This window comes from Bufo bufo, chromosome 2 (genome assembly GCF_905171765.1).
Source record: "Bufo bufo chromosome 2, aBufBuf1.1, whole genome shotgun sequence".
In the NCBI taxonomy this organism is placed as follows: domain Eukaryota; kingdom Metazoa; phylum Chordata; class Amphibia; order Anura; family Bufonidae; genus Bufo; species Bufo bufo.
Window position 1 is genome coordinate 516,995,040 of NC_053390.1, and position 21,882 is coordinate 517,016,921.

Sequence of the window (21,882 nt, forward strand, 5' to 3'; positions counted from 1 at the left end):
TCAGTGCGGGTGCAATGCGTTCACCTCACGCATTGCACCCGCGCGGAAAACTCACCCGTGTGAAAGAGGCCTTACTCTTTCAAAACGGTTGTCCAAGATTTTTATATTGATGACCTCTGCTCAGGAAATCCCATACCCCCACCAATCAGCTCTTCTACAGTAGCTCCGGCACCCAACACCAAAACTACATACTGTCCAATGTGTAGTGCATATAGAGCTGGTTCCTGCAGTGCTGCTTGCAGCAAAGTTAATGAAAGGAGCTTCTGGTGCTAGAGCTACTTGAGAACAGCTTATTGGAGGGGGTGTGGGATGTTGGACTCCTGACGATAAAATATTGATGGCCTATCCTTAGCGTAGGCCATCAGTATAAAAATCCTGAAGTGCCCATTTAGGAATCACCCATATGATAAAAACATTTTCATCTGTTCTCATTGGCCTTGTGTTTTCAAAAGTTGACATTCAGTAAATCCAGTCTTTTTGGTGTTCACTGAACTACTTTTCCTAGTCCTAGTAAACATCTAATTATGCATTTTTACAGCTTTACAAATTGGTGGAGCATCTAATTGGGTACAGCTTCCACTTTTATTTATCAGGCTAAACAAATTTAGATTGACACACAGTAGTATAAGGAACTCTTTGTGCAATTTTAAGTGCTTGACTTGCAAACATATAAAACCTTAGCACCAAGAAGAAAACAGGAGACAAAATGCTTCATTCTTCAGCACTGTAAACAGTAAGACCCTGATCACACTGAACCCTATTATATTAGACTCTGTATTTGTCTGTAGTGGAATGCTCAGACCTTCTTAACTTTGCTTTTTGGAAAATTGATTGGGGTAGAGTAGACCAGGTTCTCCAATCCTTAAGGTGGACATTAGACACATTAGATAGAAGTTGGTTGATGGCTAAACAGCAGTTGAACAAACATCTGGTGAACATTCGTTTCATTGACACAGTCCTACATGTTTTAGTCCATATTGGCTGTTACAGTTGTTCAAAACTGCTCATACACGTTCAATGGAACCTGGTGACAGACAAAAGATCTTTCTGAGAATGTTCTTTTAAAGAAAAATCTTTTGTTCACAAATGATCTCTTAAACATGGCCTACCTCATTTTTTTTTAAAACGCTAATTGTCTGTTGGCTAAAATGATTTTCATGTTAAATTTCACCCAACGAATGTTCATTTTGGTTGAAATCGTACATTTTCATCAACTCTAGACTAATGTGTATGGCCACTTATCTAGTAGAAGAACTAGGCTGAAAAAGCAGATATGTCCACTTATTCTGCTGCTCTATACAAGGGCACCGTACGCTATCTACAGTTCCATCAGCAGAAACATTTGGTGTGCCATTTGGCAACCAGGAGCCCTGAAAGAATACACCGGACACATAGCTTATGAGTCTGGTTTATTCATGAGAAGAGCACTCCCCTGCCCTGTATTCTTTCAAGCCCTGTTTTTGGACTTCATATGTGGCTTCACTGTCTCTATCTGTTCTGAGCCTATTGTATCTACCTCTCGTGATGCTAATCATCCAGGAAAGTAGCTTGAAGCTAATTTTTCATATAATGAAAATGGATTTGATATAGTGTTACATTTGACTGCCACATGTCACATACAAATAGAAAACTATTCCAAATGCTAAAATCATTCTGGCAACGTATGCATCTATTAGTGCTGTCAAGATACAATTCCCAGTGTGCATTCAATCGGGATGACAGTGGTGTGAAATAATTCTTGGTAGACACTAAGATGCTCTGAGGATGCGTTAAGTGGCATCCATTGTGATCTCTAAGGATACTCGACGCTGCCAGGCTAGATCAGGGAAAACTAATTCAAAAAATTGTGAATTTTACATTTAGATTTGATCTGTGCATTAAGAAATCAATAGACACTATGGATTGAATGAATTTTTCCATTAGTGTTCATGTTTTCCAGCGAGCATACAGCAAAGGTCTAGCTCTAAAAATGGTGCTCTAGCATCCCCCAGTGAGTCAAGTCGTTGAAGACTTTAGTCCTTCCACCTCTACTAAATAATGGACAGATTCCACGCGTTTAGGAAATATGATAATGAAATAGAAAGAAAGCATATGGTGAAGCCCGAGGGTATAATCAGACAGAACATGCAGTTTGCTAACCTGATTTTCATTGACATTTAGCAATACAGCAGTGAGTAATGGTAGACATGGCTTTGGAAATTATACAAGTGCTCTTCTCCCTGAAGATCCTTCATGGTCAGCACCTGGAATTTATCAACCACGCTATGTGTATTTAGTAGTCTAAGGGCAGATTTACTAATGAAATTACAGTATAATTCTGCTCAAAATTCAGGTAAAATAGAGAAAGAGTTGCGGCACACATGCTGAGCACCACATTTATTAAGAAACGTCGCAATTTTTGGTAAATAAACCAGCATGAATTGAAGACCGGCGAGTGCTGCAGTTTTATTTTTTACTTCTTCTGGATGATATGGGGATGCTACAGACTGGTATCCAACACTGTGGGCACACCACCATAGAGACTTTTTGCTATAGATCCATAAGTGCTGCTACTTTTTTTCTTTTTTTAACACATTTATTAGGCGTCCTATTTTTACCATGGGGGTGGGGCCTTTTAGGAAAGGAGGGGTTTATTATCATTCAGCATCAGCCACTGTGATACATTTGGCCCATCTCTAAACTCTCTAGTCTAAGCTAACACTGTCAGAAAATTAATATTAGCAAATCTACCCCTATGGTCTGATTAAAGGGATTCTTTCACCAGAATTAACCCTATTAAGCTAGCTGACATTTGCGATGTGCTAATGTCAGCTAAACCTAACTAGCCTATTCCTTGGGTCCACCAGAGGAAATGATTCTGTAGGCCCAGCCTCCATGCATACAGGACATGGGCATGTCCACTTTTAACTATTTTTTTTATCATTGCATTTGCAGGACTTGTATGTTTAACAGGATATCTGGTAAGTTCTGGTTATTGGTTTCAAGATCAGCTGTAAATGAGATTGGTTACAGGGCCCTGTTTTATTAGAGGTCCATTATTGTCAGAGCTTGGGCCCACCAGAAGATCCTCTGGTACTCTGGTGGGCCAGTCCAACACTGACTGTTCTTTAAGGAAATGTGTCACCATGAAAATGCAGTTCAATCTGTAGGCAGCCTGTTATAGAGCAGGAAGAGCTGAGAAGGGTGGTATATACTTTTATGGGAAAAGATTCAGTAAAACTTTGATTTATACACTTAAAGGGCTTCTGTCAGCAGATTTGTACCTATGACACTGGCTGACCTGTTCCATGTGCACTTGGCAGATGAAGACATCTGTCTTGGTCCCATGTTCATATGTGTACGTACTGCTGAGAAAAATGATGATTGTATTTATGCAAATGAGCCTCTAGTCGCAACAGGGGCGTGGCTGTTACACCTAGAGGCTCTGCTCTCTCTGCGACTGCCACGCCCTCTCTAACATGATCTATAACAGTGTTCCTCAACTGCAGTCCTCAGGACCCACCTACCAGTCACATTTTCAGGATTTCCTTAGTATTTAGCAGGTGATATAATGAGTGTTAATGCTTCAGAACTTACCAGAGGTATTCATTCTGTGGGGTATTCTCAAATCATGACCGAGAGGTGGGCCCTGGGGGCTGGAGTTGAGGAACACTGCTCTATAACATGCTGCCTGCAGATAGGACTGAATTTTATGGTGACAGGTAGAGATGAGCGAATTTCCAGTTATGAAATTTGTTTGCGATTCGTTTACTTGTAAAAGGAGAATTGCGTTATGGATTCCGTTATCACGGACCATAACGCAATTCTATGACGTAGAATGCATAACGGAATGCCTTTAGAGACATTATTCATTCCATCATAATAGAAGTCTATGGGCTGCATAACGGATCCGTCCTGCTTTCGTTATCCAGTGACTGATATACCGCGAGCACGACTGACATGGCATGCGTGGTTCTGGTTGTCTACTACTTTGAACTCTGAGCTGGTTTTGCTTATGAGGGCTCCTGATGCCATGCAAAGAAACGCGTTGAGCCTGAGCATAGGATTTAGCATGCTAGCAAAGAAGTAGCAACAGTTAGCAACCTTATTCCCAGCAGCCACCTAGGGAAGGGATAGATAGTGAAGGCGGACCATCCCATACTCCGCCATAGGTAGGCAGTATTAGTGAGGTGGGACTCCTCTGTGGCAGTAGAAAATTACCAAACCGCTAAAATGTTTCCAGTGCTCCTTTCCTTAGTTGGGCTGCTTCAACAGTCTCAGAAGGACATAGCCGCCAGATAAGGCTACTTTCACACTAGCGTTGTTAGAATTCGGCAAACAGTATGCAAACTGACATCCTTATTTCCCGGATCCGTTAGACAGATCTGGTGAAATACCGGATCAGTCTCATCCGGAATAACGTATCCGGTATTTATATTTTTTTTAAAGATCAAAAACTAAGCCAGCTCCTCCTATATCCCGGCGCATGCGCAGACCAGAAAACTGGATCCGGCGATGCGGCAATTTCCGGAACACTTGGTACCGGATCCAGCATTAATAAATCTCTATGCAGTATTTTGTCCGGCCAAATACCGTACAAGGGACGGAACGGAACCAATCCTGATGCATCCTGAACGGATTGCTTTCCATTCGGAATGCATTAGGACAAAACGGATGCATTTTTTTTCCGGTATTGAGACCCTTTACCGGATTTCAATACCGGAAAAGAATAACGCTAGTGTGAAAGTACCCTAAGAGAGGCATGGGAGCTAGTCATACCTGAGTCTGAGTTTAGCTGCCTTTTAAGGGTCCATTCACACGTCCGCAATTTCGTTCCGCATTTTGCCCCATTCATTTCACGATGTGCTGCCCGGACACGTTCCCGAAAAAAATAGAACATGTCCTATTCTTGTCCGCAATTGCGGACAAGAACAGGCATATTCTATTAGTGCCGGCAATGTGCGGTCCGCAAAATGCGGAACGCACATTGCCGCTGTCCGTGTTTTGCGGATCCGTGGATCCACAAAACACGTTGCGGACGTGTGAATGGAGCCTTATACTCAGAGTGACGTTATTACTTAGTAACAGAATTATATGATCTAGTCCCGTCTGAGCTTTGGCAGTTTCTTACCTTATTCCAGCCAGTTTTTAGATGTTGTGATAATTAATAAACATTTTTAGTTTTTGTTTTAGGCGTCCATCATGAATCCACTGTGCATTTGTTAACTAATGTGACGCAAACCACTTATGTTTGACCGTGAAAGACTCCTTTGAATGCATCACAAAAGTGGGTGAGGCATCAGAGTTGTAGCCAGTGCGACTCATTTAGACTGTTCACACTTTGTTTTTTTAATTATGTTTGGCATGTGTGCTGGGTAAGCTGCCAGAGCTTATGCCCAATTGACCTGGCATATCCCAAAAGAGAATCCTGTATAGGCCCCCCAGAGCGTTTTGCTTGGGGGACACATGGGGGCAATGACACAATTTTTTTTAGTATTTTAGGTTGTTTTTTGCCTCCCCCCCCCCCCCCCTTTTTTTTTTGTTTTTCTCGCTCTTTTATTTCAGGATTACCTCAGGATAAAGTGTGATTCCAGTACCGGCTGGTTTTATCTGGTTTCACCTGCGAGTTGTATGCCAGCAAAGGATCATCGCTGATTGGTGCACGTGGTCGCTGGGGGAGATTTCCTGGTCACTGATTTGTTGTTGATTCAGCGGCGGGAAAATGCGCTTCTGGGCCAGTGTTGAGAAGACCGGATCGTCGCCCCGCCCCCCTCCCTATTATTATGCTTATGTCGCTTTGCTTTTTCTAGAGAGGCTGTATCACTCAGCTATTGCTGAGTGGATTTCGGTAATTAAGAGTTTTTAAATGGTTATTTATTTGATGAAACTGAAGGTTTTTAATTATTTATTAATTCAAGTAATTTATTAAAAGTATGTTGCTATTTTAAGGTTACCCTTAATAAAGCATTGCAGCCATTTTTATTCCAACTATGGTGTCATGTCATTATTAGCTATTAAGGGTTAAATATTAAGATTAGAAGGGTGTCCTTTGCCTCCATGGTCAGCATGCAACAGCCTAGATGTTTTTTCACTGTATAGGAAAGCGTAGTCTGGTGTACTTTAATATACAGCGACATACAGTAAAAAGAAAAAGATACTGGGGGAGAGTTATCAAAGCTGGGGCAAAGGACAACTGGCTAAGTTTTCCATAGCAACCAATCAGATCGATCATTTCATTTTCCAAAGGAGCTCTGAAAAATGAAAGGTGGAATCTGATTGGCCACTATGGGCAACTAAGCCAGTTTTGATAAATCTGCCTCACTGTCTGGTGTATGGGCTTTTATAGTGGGAGCTTACTGGAAAAGTATGTCACTGTATGCCTACACAGTGCACCAGTATTAATAAAAAAAATAAACAAAAAAAAAGTAACACATGGGACTAGGCTTTGTCCTGTCAACAGAATAACCGTTTTAACAATGTCTGTACAGAGCTGCGGAATATGTTGGCGCTATATAAGGAGATGGAGATGACTTTACAGTGCTATCCACTTCTCGGCCTCTCCGGACATAGCTAGTCATACTTGACGTGACATTTGTGACCCATAATTCTAGCATTTTCCAACTGCTCACTCTTTAAAATTAAAAATCCTACCTAGGCGCAGACAACACTGACAGGCTATCGTTTACGCATTTACTCCACTATGGCGAAAACGGACAACATCCTCCCCAAACTACTTAGAGAGGACCCGTCACCGCCCCTGACATGTCTGTTTTAGTGACTACTTGCATCCCCCATGTAATACCAGTTCTGGAGCTTCTATTCTTGTGGCTCTATGCTGTGCCGTTCCTGTATTATTCCTGCTAGAAGTTATGAATGCTTTTCCAGGAGTTGTGCTGTCATTTTCAGCTTGTACGGGGGCACACCCCCAACTGGTAACACCCATCTGGACCTTTATTGGTTACTGCTGGAAATTCATTCATAACTTCTAGCAGGAATAATACAAGAATAGCACATATATAGGTGCTCGGGAATTGTTATTACATCGGGAATGCAAGTAGTTGCTAAAACAGACATGTCTGGAGAAGTTGCAAGTCCTCCTTAGATTTTCAAGCATCATGAGCCACTACAAGGCCCTTTACCTCCCCAGCAGCAGATGGGGGTTGGACTGGCTGGCAATTAGACAGATGGAGGGCTGAAAACAATGGCCTGTGTTCTCCCTGTGCTACAGGCAAGAGGTTAGATAACTGGAATGTGTATTCTCAGTCTCATTTAACGGATACAGCAAACCTAAAAACCAAACTACCAATAAGGGGACGGGGCATGTAATATCTCAACAAGGAATATTATTATTATTATTATAGCGCCATTCATTCTATGGCGCTGTACAGATGAAATATCTCATATAACGTCTTGGATACACTTATTCAAGTGAAATTGGCCAATGCACTGCTCTGTCTAGGTCAGGCATCCTCAAACTGCGGCCCTCCAGCTGTAGTTTTAAAACAGCTGGAGGGCCGCAGTTTGAGAATGCCTGGTCTAGAGTCTAGACCAGGGATGCTCAACTTGCGGCCCTCCAGATGTTGTAAAACGACAACTCCCGTAGGCTGTCCAGAAATGCTAGGAGTTGTAGTTTTGCAACAACTGGAGGCCCACACGTTGGGTATCCCTGGTCTAGACACTTCATGTTATCTGATGTAGCTTGTTTGAGCAGTTTTTAATTGCTTGCATTACTTGTCTATTAGTGTGGAAGCTCATCCTATGAATTGAAATGACTTTATATAAATGCACGCAAATAGAAGAATTCAGAAAACACAGGCACATCTCAGACATTTAACATCCATGGCTTTAGCAAATCTACCTATGGAGCTGTCCTAGAAGTAGGACCTACCTACAGTATGTATCCAGTGTGTCAGTAGTGTGTGCTGTATGTGTCCAGTGTGTGTGTTCTGTATGTGTCCAGTGTGTCAGTAGTGTGTGCTGTATGTATCCAGTGTGTCAGTAGTGTGTGCTGTATGTATCCAGTGTGTCAGTAGTGTGTGCTGTATGTATCCAGTGTGTCAGTAGTGTGTGCTGTATGTGTCCAGTGTGTGTGCTGTATGTATCCAGTGTGTCCAGTGTGTGCGCAGTATGTATCCAGTGTGTCCAGTGTGTGTGCAGTATGTATCCAGTGTGTCAGTGGTGTGTGCTGTATGTGTCCAGTGTGTGTGCTGTATGTATCCAGTGTGTCCAGTGTGTGCGCAGTATGTATCCAGTGTGTGTGCAGTATGTATCCAGTGTGTCAGTGGTGTGTGCTGTATGTGTCCAGTGTGTGTCCAGTATGTATCCAGTGTGTCAGTAGTGTGTGCTGTATGTGTCCAGTGTGTGTGCAGTATGTATCCAGTGTGTCAGTGGTGTGTGCTGTATGTGTCCAGTATGTATCCAGTGTGTCAGTAGTGTGTGCTGTATGTGTCCAGTGTGTGTGCAGTATGTATCCAGTGTGTCCAGTGTGTGCGCAGTATGTATCCGGTGTGTCCGGTGTGTGTGCAGTATGTATCCAGTGTGTCAGTGGTGTGTGCTGTATGTGTCCAGTGTGTGTGCAGTATGTATCCAGTGTGTCCAGTGTGTGTCTAGTATGTATCCAGTGTGTCAGTAGTGTGTGCTGTATGTATCCAGTGTGTCAGTGGTGTGTGCTGTATGTGTCCAGTATGTATCCAGTGTGTCAGTAGTGTGTGCTGTATGTGTCCAGTGTGTGTGCAGTATGTATCCAGTGTGTCAGTGGTGTGTGCTGTATGTGTCCAGTGTGTGTGCAGTATGCATCCAGTGTGTGTGCTGTATGTATCCAGTGTGTGTGCTGTATGTATCCAGTGTGTGTGCTGTATGTATCCAGTGTGTGTGCTGTATGTGTCCAGTGTGTGTGCAGTATGTGTCCAGTGTGTGTGCAGTATGTGTCCAGTGTGTGTGCTGTATGTGTCCAGTGTGTGTGCTGTATGTGTCCAGTGTGTGTGCTGTATGTGTCCAGTGTGTGTGCTGTATGTGTCCAGTGTGTGTGCAGTATGTGTCCAGTGTGTGTGCTGTATGTGTCCAGTGTGTGTGCTGTATGTGTCCAGTGTGTGTGCTGTATGTGTCCAGTGTGTCAGTAGTGTGTGCTGTATGTGTCCAGTGTGTCAGTAGTGTGTGCTGTATGTATCCAGTGTGTCAGTAGTGTGTGCTGTATGTATCCAGTGTGTCAGTAGTGTGTGCTGTATATATCCAGTGGTGTGCTGTATGTATCCAGTGGTGTGCTGTATGTATCCAGTGTGTCAGTAGTGTGTGCTGTATGTATCCAGTGGTGTGCTGTATGTGTCCAGTGTGTCATTAGTGTGTGCTGTATATGTCCAGTGTGTTAGTGGTGTGTTGTATATGTCCGGTGTGTGTGCAGAATGTATCCAATGTGTCAGTGGTGTGTGTTGTATATGTCCGGTGTGTGTGCAGAATGTATCCAGTGTGTCAGTAGTGTGTGCTGTATGTGTCCAGTGTGTGTGCAGTATGTATCTACACAAAGAGCGATCCCCGTAACATGTACAGGCTAACCATGTAGAGCAAACAAATACATTCAGATTAAAAGTATTCCATGGCGTCGTATACTCTGGTATCCAGTGTGTCAGTGGTGTGTGTTGTATGTGTCCAGTGTGTGTGCAGTATGCATCCAGTGTGTCAGTGGTGTGTGTTGTATGTGTCCAGTGTGTGTGCAGTATGTATCCAGTGCGTCAGTGGTGTGTGTTGTATGTGTCCAGTGTGTGTGCAGTATGCATCCAGTGTGTCAGTGGTGTGTGTTGTATGTGTCCAGTGTGTGTGCAGTACGTATCCAGTGCGTCAGTGGTGTGTGTTGTATGTGTCCAGTGTGTGTGCAGTATGCACCCAGTGTGTCAGTGGTGTGTGTTGTATGTGTCCAGTGTGTGTGCAGTATGCATCCAGTGTGTCAGTGGTGTGTGTTGTATGTGTCCAGTGTGTGTGCAGTATGTATCCAGTGTGTCAGTGGTGTGTGTTGTATGTGTCCAGTGTGTGTGCAGTATGTATCCAGTGTGTCAGTAGTGTGTGTTGTATGTGTCCAGTGTGTGTGCAGTATGTATCCAGTGTGTCAGTAGTGTGTTCTGTATGTGTCCAGTGTGTGTGCAGTATGTATCCAGTGTGTCAGTGGTGTGTGCTGTGTGTCCAGTGTGTGTCTAGTATGTATCCAGTGTGTCAGTAGTGTGTGCTGTATGTGTCCAGTGTGTGTGCAGTATGTATCCAGTGTGTCAGTGGTGTGTGCTGTGTGTCCAGTGTGTGTCTAGTATGTATCCAGTGTGTCAGTAGTGTGTGCTGTATGTGTCCAGTGTGTGTGCAGTATGTATCCAGTGTGTCAGTGGTGTGTGCTGTATGTGTCCAGTATGTATCCAGTGTGTCAGTAGTGTGTGCTGTATGTGTCCAGTGTGTGTGCAGTATGTATCCAGTGTGTCAGTGGTGTGTGCTGTATGTGTCCAGTGTGTGTGCAGTATGCATCCAGTGTGTGTGCTGTATGTATCCAGTGTGTGTGCTGTATGTGTCCAGTGTGTGTGCTGTATGTGTCCAGTGTGTGTGCTGTATGTATCCAGTGTGTCAGTAGTGTGTGTTGTATGTGTCCAGTGTGTGTGCTGTATGTATCCAGTGTGTGTGCTGTATGTATCCAGTGTGTGTGCTGTATGTGTCCAGTGTGTGTGCAGTATGTGTCCAGTGTGTGTGCTGTATGTGTCCAGTGTGTGTGCTGTATGTGTCCAGTGTGTGTGCAGTATGTGTCCAGTGTGTGTGCTGTATGTGCCCAGTGTGTGTGCAGTATGTGTCCAGTGTGTGTGCTGTATGTGTCCAGTGTGTGTGCTGTATGTGTCCAGTGTGTGTGCTGTATGTGTCCAGTGTGTGTGCTGTATGTGTCCAGTGTGTCAGTAGTGTGTGTTGTATGTGTCCAGTGTGTGTGCAGTATGTATCCAGTGTGTCAGTAGTGTGTTCTGTATGTGTCTAGTGTCAGTGGTGTGTTGTATATGTCCGGTGTGTGTGCAGTATGTATCCAGTGTGTCAGTAGTGTGTGTTGTATGTGTCCAGTGTGTGTGCAGTATGTATCCAGTGTGTCAGTAGTGTGTTCTGTATGTGTCCAGTGTGTGTGCAGTATGTATCCAGTGTGTCAGTGGTGTGTGCTGTGTGTCCAGTGTGTGTCTAGTATGTATCCAGTGTGTCAGTAGTGTGTGCTGTATGTGTCCAGTGTGTGTGCAGTATGTATCCAGTGTGTCAGTGGTGTGTGCTGTGTGTCCAGTGTGTGTCTAGTATGTATCCAGTGTGTCAGTAGTGTGTGCTGTATGTGTCCAGTGTGTGTGCAGTATGTATCCAGTGTGTCAGTGGTGTGTGCTGTATGTGTCCAGTATGTATCCAGTGTGTCAGTAGTGTGTGCTGTATGTGTCCAGTGTGTGTGCAGTATGTATCCAGTGTGTCAGTGGTGTGTGCTGTATGTGTCCAGTGTGTGTGCAGTATGCATCCAGTGTGTGTGCTGTATGTATCCAGTGTGTGTGCTGTATGTGTCCAGTGTGTGTGCTGTATGTGTCCAGTGTGTGTGCTGTATGTATCCAGTGTGTCAGTAGTGTGTGTTGTATGTGTCCAGTGTGTGTGTGCTGTATGTATCCAGTGTGTGTGCTGTATGTATCCAGTGTGTGTGCTGTATGTGTCCAGTGTGTGTGCAGTATGTGTCCAGTGTGTGTGCTGTATGTGTCCAGTGTGTGTGCTGTATGTGTCCAGTGTGTGTGCTGTATGTGTCCAGTGTGTGTGCAGTATGTGTCCAGTGTGTGTGCTGTATGTGCCCAGTGTGTGTGCAGTATGTGTCCAGTGTGTGTGCTGTATGTGTCCAGTGTGTGTGCTGTATGTGTCCAGTGTGTGTGCTGTATGTGTCCAGTGTGTGTGCTGTATGTGTCCAGTGTGTGTGCTGTATGTGTCCAGTGTGTCAGTAGTGTGTGCTGTATGTGTCCAGTGTGTCAGTAGTGTGTGCTGTATGTATCCAGTGTGTCAGTAGTGTGTGCTTTATGTATCCAGTGTGTCAGTAGTGTGTGCTGTATATATCCAGTGGTGTGCTGTATGTATCCAGTGGTGTGCTGTATGTATCCAGTGTGTCAGTAGTGTGTGCTGTATGTATCCAGTGGTGTGCTGTATGTGTCCAGTGTGTCAGTAGTGTGTGCTGCATGTGTCCAGTGTGTTAGTGGTGTGTTGTATATGTCCGGTGTGTGTGCAGAATGTATCCAATGTGTCAGTGGTGTGTGTTGTATATGTCCGGTGTGTGTGCAGAATGTATCCAGTGTGTCAGTGGTGTGTGTTGTATATGTCCGGTGTGTGTGCAGAATGTATCCAGTGTGTCAGTGGTGTGTGCTGTATGTGTCCAGTGTGTGTGCAGTATGTATCTACACAAAGAGCGATCCCCGTAACATGTACAGGCTAACCATGTAGAGCAAACAAATACATTCAGATTAAAAGTATTCCATGGCGTCGTATACTCTGGTATCCAGTGTGTCAGTGGTGTGTGTTGTATGTGTCCAGTGTGTGTGCAGTATGCATCCAGTTGTCAGTGGTGTGTGTTGTATGTGTCCAGTGTGTGTGCAGTATGTATCCAGTGCGTCAGTGGTGTGTGTTGTATGTGTCCAGTGTGTGTGCAGTATGCATCCAGTGTGTCAGTGGTGTGTGTTGTATGTGTCCAGTGTGTGTGCAGTACGTATCCAGTGCGTCAGTGGTGTGTGTTGTATGTGTCCAGTGTGTGTGCAGTATGCATCCAGTGTGTCAGTGGTGTGTGTTGTATGTGTCCAGTGTGTGTGCAGTACGTATCCAGTGCGTCAGTGGTGTGTGTTGTATGTGTCCAGTGTGTGTGCAGTATGTATCCAGTGTGTCAGTAGTGTGTGTTGTATGTGTCCAGTGTGTGTGCAGTATGCATCCAGTGTGTCAGTAGTGTGTTCTGTATGTGTCTAGTGTCAGTGGTGTGTGTTGTATATGTCCGGTGTGTGTGCAGAATGTATCCAATGTGTCAGTAGTGTGTGCTGTATGTGTCCAGTGTGTGTGCAGTATGTATCCAGTGTGTCAGTAGTGTGTGCTGTATGTGTCCAGTGTGTGTGCAGTATGTATCCAGTGTGTCAGTAGTGTGTTCTGTATGTTTCTAGTGTCAGTGGTGTGTGTTGTATATGTCCGGTGTGTGTGCAGAATGTATCCAATGTGTCAGTAGTGTGTGTTGTATGTGTCCAGTGTGTGTGCAGTATGTATCCAGTGTGTCAGTAGTGTGTGCTGTATGTGTCCAGTGTGTGTGCAGTATGTATCCAGTGTGTCAGTGGTGTGTGCTGTATGTGTCCAGTGTGTGTGCAGTATGTATCCAGTGTGTCAGTAGTGTGTGCTGTATGTGTCCAGTGTGTGTGCAGTATGTATCCAGTGTGTCAGTGGTGTGTGTTGTATATGTCCGGTGTGTGTGTGCAGAATGTATCCAGTGGGTCAGTAGTGTGTGTTGTATGTGTTCAGTGTGTCAGTGGTGTGTTGTGTGTGTCCAGTGTGTGTGCAGTATGTATCTTTTGTGTCAGTAGTGTGTGCTGTATGTGTCCAGTGTCCATAGAAATGAATGGATGGCTCCCTCCGCCACCAGAGGTGGGACCCTCACCTATCAAACAATGGGGGCATATCCTAGCGATATGCCATTATCTGTGATGGGAATACCCCTTTATGATATTGATGGCCTATCCCTTCTGTCGGATACCTGCCAATCAGATATTGTTGACCTATCATGAGGGTAGGCCATGAATATCAAAATCTCAATGCGTCGTCTTTTACAATGTGGTATGCATGTATAAATTTTGCAATATTTCTATTGCTGAAAACAATGGGGAAAAAAACCTGACATATTTTACACATGTGCCTACTGACCCAAGACATAATAAGAAATCGTAGAAAAAAACATAATAGAAAAATAGAACATTCCTCAATATAACTCGTATTCTTTTATTGGCCGGTTTCATTAGTAACAAAGCAAAGCAGATAACAAAGTGAACATGGATGGAGTAAACATCTGAACTATACCAGACCGCAAATAAACTAATGCTGCAGTACAGGAAATGCATAGATTAGATGCAGGCAGACATCGCTGTAATGTGTTTATTCAATAAATACAGGATCCAGTTAGTAAATGCATTCTCCACATGTTTAGATATAATTAGGAATTGCCTCAGAAAATACTAGGTCATTGCCACACAGGCCAATGGAAACGTACAGAAATTTCTACACAAAGAGCGATCCCCGTAACATGTACCGGCTAACCATGTAGAGCAAACAAATACATTCAGATTAAAAGTATTCCATGGCGTCGTATACTCTGGCCCTGTGTGAGCTACTATACTACGCTAGGAGAATTGCTTTCCATCAGAGAATAACTCTGTAATCTGGTTAATTGGGCATGGCATCATTTTTAATGTTTGCAAAAATGTCAGCCATTTTGAACAGTGCTAAGCTGACCGTACACATAAGAAGAATTTCGGTGGGACCGGCTAATCATCATCTAAAAGTTATGGCTGAATTCCAACTTTGTCCAAATGACAGATGTCGGGAAAAAGGTCAGATGTGTTGAAATGCTTTCGGTTGATGCCCATTCATAGGCCCCCATACACATTTGTGTATTGTCAGCCAAACCTATAAAAATTGGTGGCTTTAGACAACAATCTAATGTGTATGAGGAGCTAAATCTAATGTGTGATGATGAAGTGAATGTTTTTGCACAATCTTTTTGTTTTTCTGGGCAATAACCTGCTGCCAGAAGTGTCCGACCCAAAAGTCTATGTGTAACACCCCAGAGTTGTGTTACTACACAACTAAGAGCCTTTATACTGTCATCAGATATAATTTACATTATGTCTTCCACAAATGTGCATATAAATCCATGTTAAATGCAACATGTTCCTGTAATTTGCCTGGTTACCAGTAGGTGGCAGCAACACATTGGCAGGTACAAGTTACAGTTAAGTGTATCTGAGCTGGAATGGTTTATTCCAGCTTAGCTCCCCCCTCTGCAGGATGCGTGGAGAAGGAAGTTAGTCGTAGTGTAGCCTCCCCCCTGCTAGGGAAAGGCTGTGTGATAGTGTCCAGGAGACCCCCTGCATAGGGAAGACAGCAAGGACCTAGTCTCGGCTGAGACTTGGCCATATACCCAGTCTGAGCACCTTCAGCTCTGCTGGAGGAGAAAAGCAGAAACTACAGAAAACCTCCAGAGTTCCAGGAAGAAAGCATCCCCTGAGAATCCATCTGTGAGATAAGTCCAGAGACCTAGGAGAAGCCAATTCTTACTCAGCTAATCTGTCCCCACAAAGCAGAAGGTACAGATAAGTGCAGAAGCTAACCCTGCCACAGTTACAGAGCTACCAAGCAGACGTTTTATCCTGCAAACTCCACATATAAAGCAGAAGTATTCATTCCTGCCAATGATTGCCAAAACCTGCTGGGACCAAGAGACCAAAGCTGTATACCGCTTGGAAGCAAGTTATTTCAAGTAAAGCAACGTTTGAACTTCATCTATAAGTCTGGACATCATTTCTGCTGCAAAATTCCTCTATTATTCCTACTATCACTACACTCAAATTTATTGCAAGTGAGCCAGGAACCAGGAGTCCAGCCGTACCCAGGTAGGAGACACCATGACACAATTTTCACCACCATACAGAGACATTATAGGCCATTACACCACTCTGGCATTCCTAATCTGGGACGTGCGTTATAACACTTTGGAAGGGCCCTGGAATAGTACCCTGCGTACGCTGCAATTGGCGTCACGACAAATACAGGATATATTATGCCGCTGACCCGGCCACTGCACTAAAAGTGGCGTCAGCGAACCCGTTCCTGGTCACTGCATATGTGTTTGGGGCAGTAGGGGGAAATAGCTGTTGGCCAACAGCTACTGAAAGTGTATGGGGGGCCTTAAGGCCACCTTGTGCTGACATACAGAGCATTTTTTTCGGATTGAAAATCTGTCTCACAGAAAAAAGAAAAGTTTATTCTTGGGAATTCTGCGTGGAAATTCCCATTGAAATCAGTGATGGGCCTAAAAACCACACCAAAAACTGCATCAAAATCTGCACCAAATGATTCTCCAAAAGGAAACCGCATAGACAAAAAGTGCAAAAATGCATCATATCTTGATGAGAATTTGGCACCTAAATTTTCGGAGTGCTAATAAATCCATATGAACACACCATAAGACTACGGTCACACAGCAAAATGCATATGGTAAAAATCAGTGGCTGATCAGAAGCATATGGTAATTAGCCTCTGAAATTGTGTTTTTTGTGGCATTTTCTTATTTGTCTCCTCATCTCAGCTCATATTTGAAGCGTATTTGAAATTTTATTGAATTGTAGCTTATGTGCATATTTTATGTGCTCAAACATTTAAGGCCTCTTTCACACGAGCGAGTTTTCCGCGCGGGTGCAATGCGTGACGTGAACGCATAGCACCCGCACTGAATCCTGACCCATTCATTTTAATGTGTCTGTGTACATGAGCATTTTTTTTCACGCATCAGTTCTGTGTTGTGTGAAAAACATGTTCTATAGGCCTCATGCACACAACCGTTGTTTGGGTCCGCATCCGAGCCGCCGTTTTGGCGGCTTGGATGCGGACTCATTCACTTCAATGGGGCCGCAAAAGATGCGGACAGCACTCCGTGTGCTGTCCGCATCCGTGGCTCCGTTCCACGGCCCCGTTAAAAAAATATAACATGTCCTATTCTTGTCCGCGCTTTGCGGACAAGAATAGGCATTTATATTGCGGCGCCCGTTCCGCAAATTGCGGAAGGCAACACGGGCGGCTTCCGTTTTTTGCGGATCCACAGTTTGATGACCGCAAAAAACAGCACGGCCGTGTGCATGAGGCCATATTCTGCGTTTTTCACGCAGCCCTGGCCCCAGAGAAGTAAATAGGGCTTCAGTGAAAAACGCATTGCATCCTGAAGCAGGTGCGGGTGCAATGCATTTTTCACTGATGGTTGTTAAGAGATGTTTTTTGTAAACCTTCAGTTTTTTATCACGCGTGTGAAAAATGCATGAAAACGCATTGCACCCGCGCAAAAAAAACTGAACAACTGAACGCAATCGCAGACAAAACTGACTGAACTTGCTTGCAAAATTGTGCGAGTTTCACTGAACGCACCCTGAACGCATCCGGAGCCAATCCGCCACTCTCGTGTGAAAGAGGTGTAAGTCACATGCCTCTACCTGAAGAGTATTTCAAATCAGCAGAGTAAAAATATGCGACCATGTGAGCTATGGCACGTTTTGCCCACTGAAAACAATGGAAAGATCATTACTGTGTTCTATCAGCATTTTATGACACACAAAGCATACACACCGAAATGCTGCATATTTTGCCATGTTAAAACCTGAGGGTCAATTTCCACTGAGGGCTGTGCTGCATTTCTGCATTGCAACATAGTCTGCAGAATAAATCGGCATTCTGTAATTTTGGGCTACCAGCACAAGTTGCGGATTTACGTGCAGAAAAACCGCAGCGTAATACAGCATCAGCAAAGTGTATGAGATTAGACAAATCTTATGTACACTTCGCTTCTTTCCTCCGTGCAGAAATTGACCTTAAGGGGTTGTCCGGGTTCAGAGCTGAACCCGGACATACCTCCATTTTCACCCCAGCAGCCGCCCTGACATGAGCATCGGAGCAGTTCATGTGACGTACCGGGCTCTCCATGGGGCTGCCAGGAAGCCCGGTGACGTCACCTGCACTGATGGGCAGGATTTAGAGCTGCCCTAGCCAGTAAAACGGCTAGGGCAGCGCTAAAGCCCTCCCATCAGAGCCGGTGATTTCACAGAACACACTGCCGGGAGGAAGTTTCCGCCCGGCAGTGTGTTATTGAAAACAAAAGAGCCCTTGCCCTGCGCGATTTAGCGCAGGGCAAGGGAGCGCATCGGAGCATAAGATGCTCCGATGCGAGCCTCAGGGGGGCTGCCTGGGTGAAAATAAGGGTATGTCCGGGTTCAGCTCTGAAGCCGGACAACCCCTTTAAGTGTGGATTTAGAAATCCGTAGCTTGTCAATTCTTTGTGTCATTTTTGGTGCGCATTTCACCTTTTTAAATAGAAGGGCGAGATCGGCGGAAAACCTTATCAAATACGTATGTGGATCCAGTGCAGAAACACAAGGAAATCCACAAAAAAAAAGCCACAGATTTTCTTGTTTTGAAATCTGCACTAGTGTGCAGGTAGCCTTAGTCTCCGCACCGCAGATCAGTTTACACACGTTCAGTTTTCGTGGCAGCTGAGACAAATCCAGGAGTGGATCCAAGAAGAAGGAAAGACTAATATGTTCACAAAAACTGCATATTTGATTCCAGCCTTTACAGAAATTTCTGTGACTGCTAATCTTTTCTGTAAGTCTGAATAGGGCTGCTTCTGCAGCACGCGCATGGATTTTTTAAAAAACACATGCAGATGATTGGGACATTTCTGGGACAAAGGGTGCATAGGGGGCGAGATCACAGTAATAGACTCTGTCCTTCCTTTCCATTGTCACATTCAGCTCCCCCTCCCTTACACACACACACAGAACCAGGAAGTAAAATTCTTCATCTTGCTCCCTGACTTCAAGCAAGTGCTGCACCCTGAACATTGCACCTTAAGCTTTGATCCTGGTATCATTTGAAAACTAAGATCCTCATCCCTATGACTGATGGTAGGTTATGCCCCAATTATAATTCTATAAATTGCAATGTATTAATAAAATTCCTCCTTGTCCAGACAAATCACTACTCACAGTCCATGAGGAGGTCTTCTGCTGATCTATGTTGCCATTGGAGTCGTCCACCCGAAGATCAGAGCAATGGGGAACTTGCATGGACCATAAACACATAGGCTCCCTGTCGACCGTCTCTGGGCATGTGCCTTTCACTGGTCCCCGTCCTGCATTGAGACGGTCTCTTCCGAATGGTTCTCGAGCTGCGCTGCACAATGAAAGAGCTTCTCAAGGATGTACTGATGTCAGCAGCACGACTCAAGTCTTTTGCCTTTTGTTTGGAGCTGCACTGAAATAGAATACCCACAATAATCTATGTTCCCTTGTGTCTTAGAAATTCTCTCTCTGCCCCGAAGAAGACGAGAACTGAGAGACCTGATTTCAGAGCACTTTGCACAGATCTGAGTTAGGTTTTATTTGCCTGGCATGTAGGGGGGGCTGCTAGCCCACCCAGAAACCAAGTTAGGTTATAAGTAACTAGACATTAAGCCCGTTACAATAACAGGCGCTAGAACAGTAGTGCATACACATTAGTAGGGACAGTCTATATAAAATGGCAAGGGAACTTGAGCACACTGACAGGTGGCTGAGGCTGGTGGATGAGACTGGCGGCTGTGGCTTAGACCGCTGGCACTGACTGGTGGCTGTTTTTTGTGATGTAAGGTGATAAAAAAAAGGCTTTTTTGGCACATTTTTATTTTTTATTTTTTTACGGTGTTCACCAGATGGATTGGATCACATACTATTTCTATAGAGTAGGTTGTTACGGACACAGCGATGCCTAATATGTGCATTTTATGATTTTATTTTGCACAATAAAAGCATTAAAAAAAATATATCCTGTGTTTGGTTTTCCATTTTCTGAAAGCCATATTTTTTTTCATTTTTTGGGTCGATTGTCTTAGGTAGGGTCTCAATTTTTGCGGGATGAGATGACGGGTTGATTGGTACCATTATGGGGCACATATTACTTTTTGATTGCTTGGTATTACACTTTTTGTGATGTAAGGTGATTAAAAATTAATGAACTTTTTTTTTTATGGTGTTCACCAGATGGGTTGGATCACATGCCATTTTTATAGAGCAAGTCGTTACGGACATGAACACACCTAATATGTGCATTTTTTTTTACTTTATTTTATTCAATAAAAGCATGTTTGGAAAAAAAATGCGTTTTTGTGTCTTCATTTTCTGAAAGCCATATTTTTTTTTATTTTTTGGGGCTCATTTTTTGTGGGATGAGGTCATGGTTTAATTGGTGCTAATTTTGGATACATATGACTTTTTTTATCACTTTTTATACCTTTTTTGGGACGTGCGGTGGGCAAAATTGCAATTCCATCATATTATTATTTTTTTTATGGTGTTCACCATGCGGTAAAAGTAACATGATCCTTTTATAGCTCAGGTCCTTACAGACGCGGTGATACCAAACATGTTTTGTATTTTTTATATTTAACTGTTTTTTTTTTATTTTTACTTTATTTTTTACATTTTGTGGACCCAGACCCACTTGATTCTTGAAGATCCAGTGGGTCTAATGGCTTACAATACACTGCAGTACACTATATAGTGTACTGCAGTGTATTGAACTCACACTAAGGCCTCATGCACACGACCGTATTTTTTTGCGGTCCGCAAAAACGGGTTCCGTTTTTCCGTGATCTGTGACCGTTTTTTCGTTCGTGGGTCTTCCTTGATTTTTGGAGGATCCACGGACATGAAAAAAAAGTCGTTTTGGTGTCCGCCTGGCCGTGCGGAGCCAAACAGATCCGTCCTGAATTACAATGCAAGTCAATGGGGACGGATCCGTTTGACGTTGACACAATATGGTGCAATTTCAAACGGATCCGTCCCCCATTGACTTTCAATGTAAAGTCAGGAGTTAATATACCATAGGATCGGAGTTTTCGCCAATCCGATGGTATATTTTAACTTGAAGCGTCCCCATCACCATGGGAACGCCTCTATGTTAGAATATACTGTCGGATATGAGTTAGATCGTGAAACTCAAATCCTACAGTATATTCTAACACAGAGGAGTTCCCATGGTGATGGGGACGCTTCAGGTTAGAATATACTAAAAGAACTGTGTACATGACTGCCCCCTGCTGCCTGGCAGGTGCTGCCAGGCAGCAGGGGGCAGACCCCCCCCTGTTTTTAACTCATTGGTGGCCAGTGCGGACGGCCCCCCCTCCCCCTGTAGTTAACTCTTTGTTGTCCAGTGCGGCCGGCCCCCCTCCCCTGTAGTTAACTCATTGGTGGCCAGTGGGCCCCCCCTCCCTCCCCTGTAGTTAACTCTTTGTTGTCCAGTGCGGCCGGCCCCCCTCCCTCCCCTGTAGTTAACTCTTTGTTGTCCAGTGCGGCCGGCCCCCCCTCTCTCCCCTGTAGTTAACTCGTTGGTGGCCAGTGGGCCCTCCCCCCTCCCTCCCTCCCCCTCCTAATTAAAATCTCCCCCCCTATCATTGGTGGCAGCGGAGAGTACCGATCGGAGTCCCAGTTTAATCGCTGGGGCTCCGATCGGTAACCATGGCAACCAGGAAGCTACTGCAGTCCCGGTTGCCATGATTACTTAGCAATTTGTAGAAGCATTATACTTACCTGCAAGCTGCGATGTCTGTGTCCGGCGGGGAGCTCCCCCTACTGGTAAGTGACAGGTCTGCGTGGCGCATTGCTTAATGACCTGTCACTTACCAGTAGAAGGAGCTCCCGACACGGACATCGCAGCTCGCAGGTAAGTATAATGCTTCTACAAATTGCTAAGTAACCATGGCAACCGGGACTGCAGTAGCGTCGGTACTCTCCGCTGCCACCAATGATAGGGGGGGAGATTTTAATTAGGAGGGGGAGGGAGGGGAGAGGGACCACTGGCCACCAACGAGTTAACTACAGGGGAGGGAGGGGGGGCCGGCCGCACTGGACAACAAAGAGTTAACTACAAGGGAGGGGGGGCCAGCCGCACTGGACAACAAAGAGTTAACTACAGGGGAGGGAGGGGGGGCCCACTGGCCACCAACGAGTTAACTACAGGGGAGGGAGGGGGGCCGGCCGCACTGGACAACAAAGAGTTAACTACAGGGGAGGGAGGGGGGCCCACTGGCCACCAATGAGTTAACTACAGGGGAGGGAGGGGGGGCGG

General features: G+C 44.6%; 1 protein-coding gene across 1 annotated transcript in view; it reads right to left on the reverse strand.

Annotated features, from left to right (window-relative positions):
- PSD3 (pleckstrin and Sec7 domain containing 3) overlaps window positions 1-18,784 on the reverse strand; it is a 444,727-nt gene extending 425,943 nt beyond the window's left edge. Inside the window, exon 1 of the mRNA XM_040417899.1 lies at window positions 18,765-18,784. The gene's annotated coding sequence lies outside the window, so the exon portion shown is untranslated. The remainder of the gene's footprint in view (window positions 1-18,764) is intronic.
- Window positions 18,785-21,882: the final 3,098 nt, after the last annotated feature.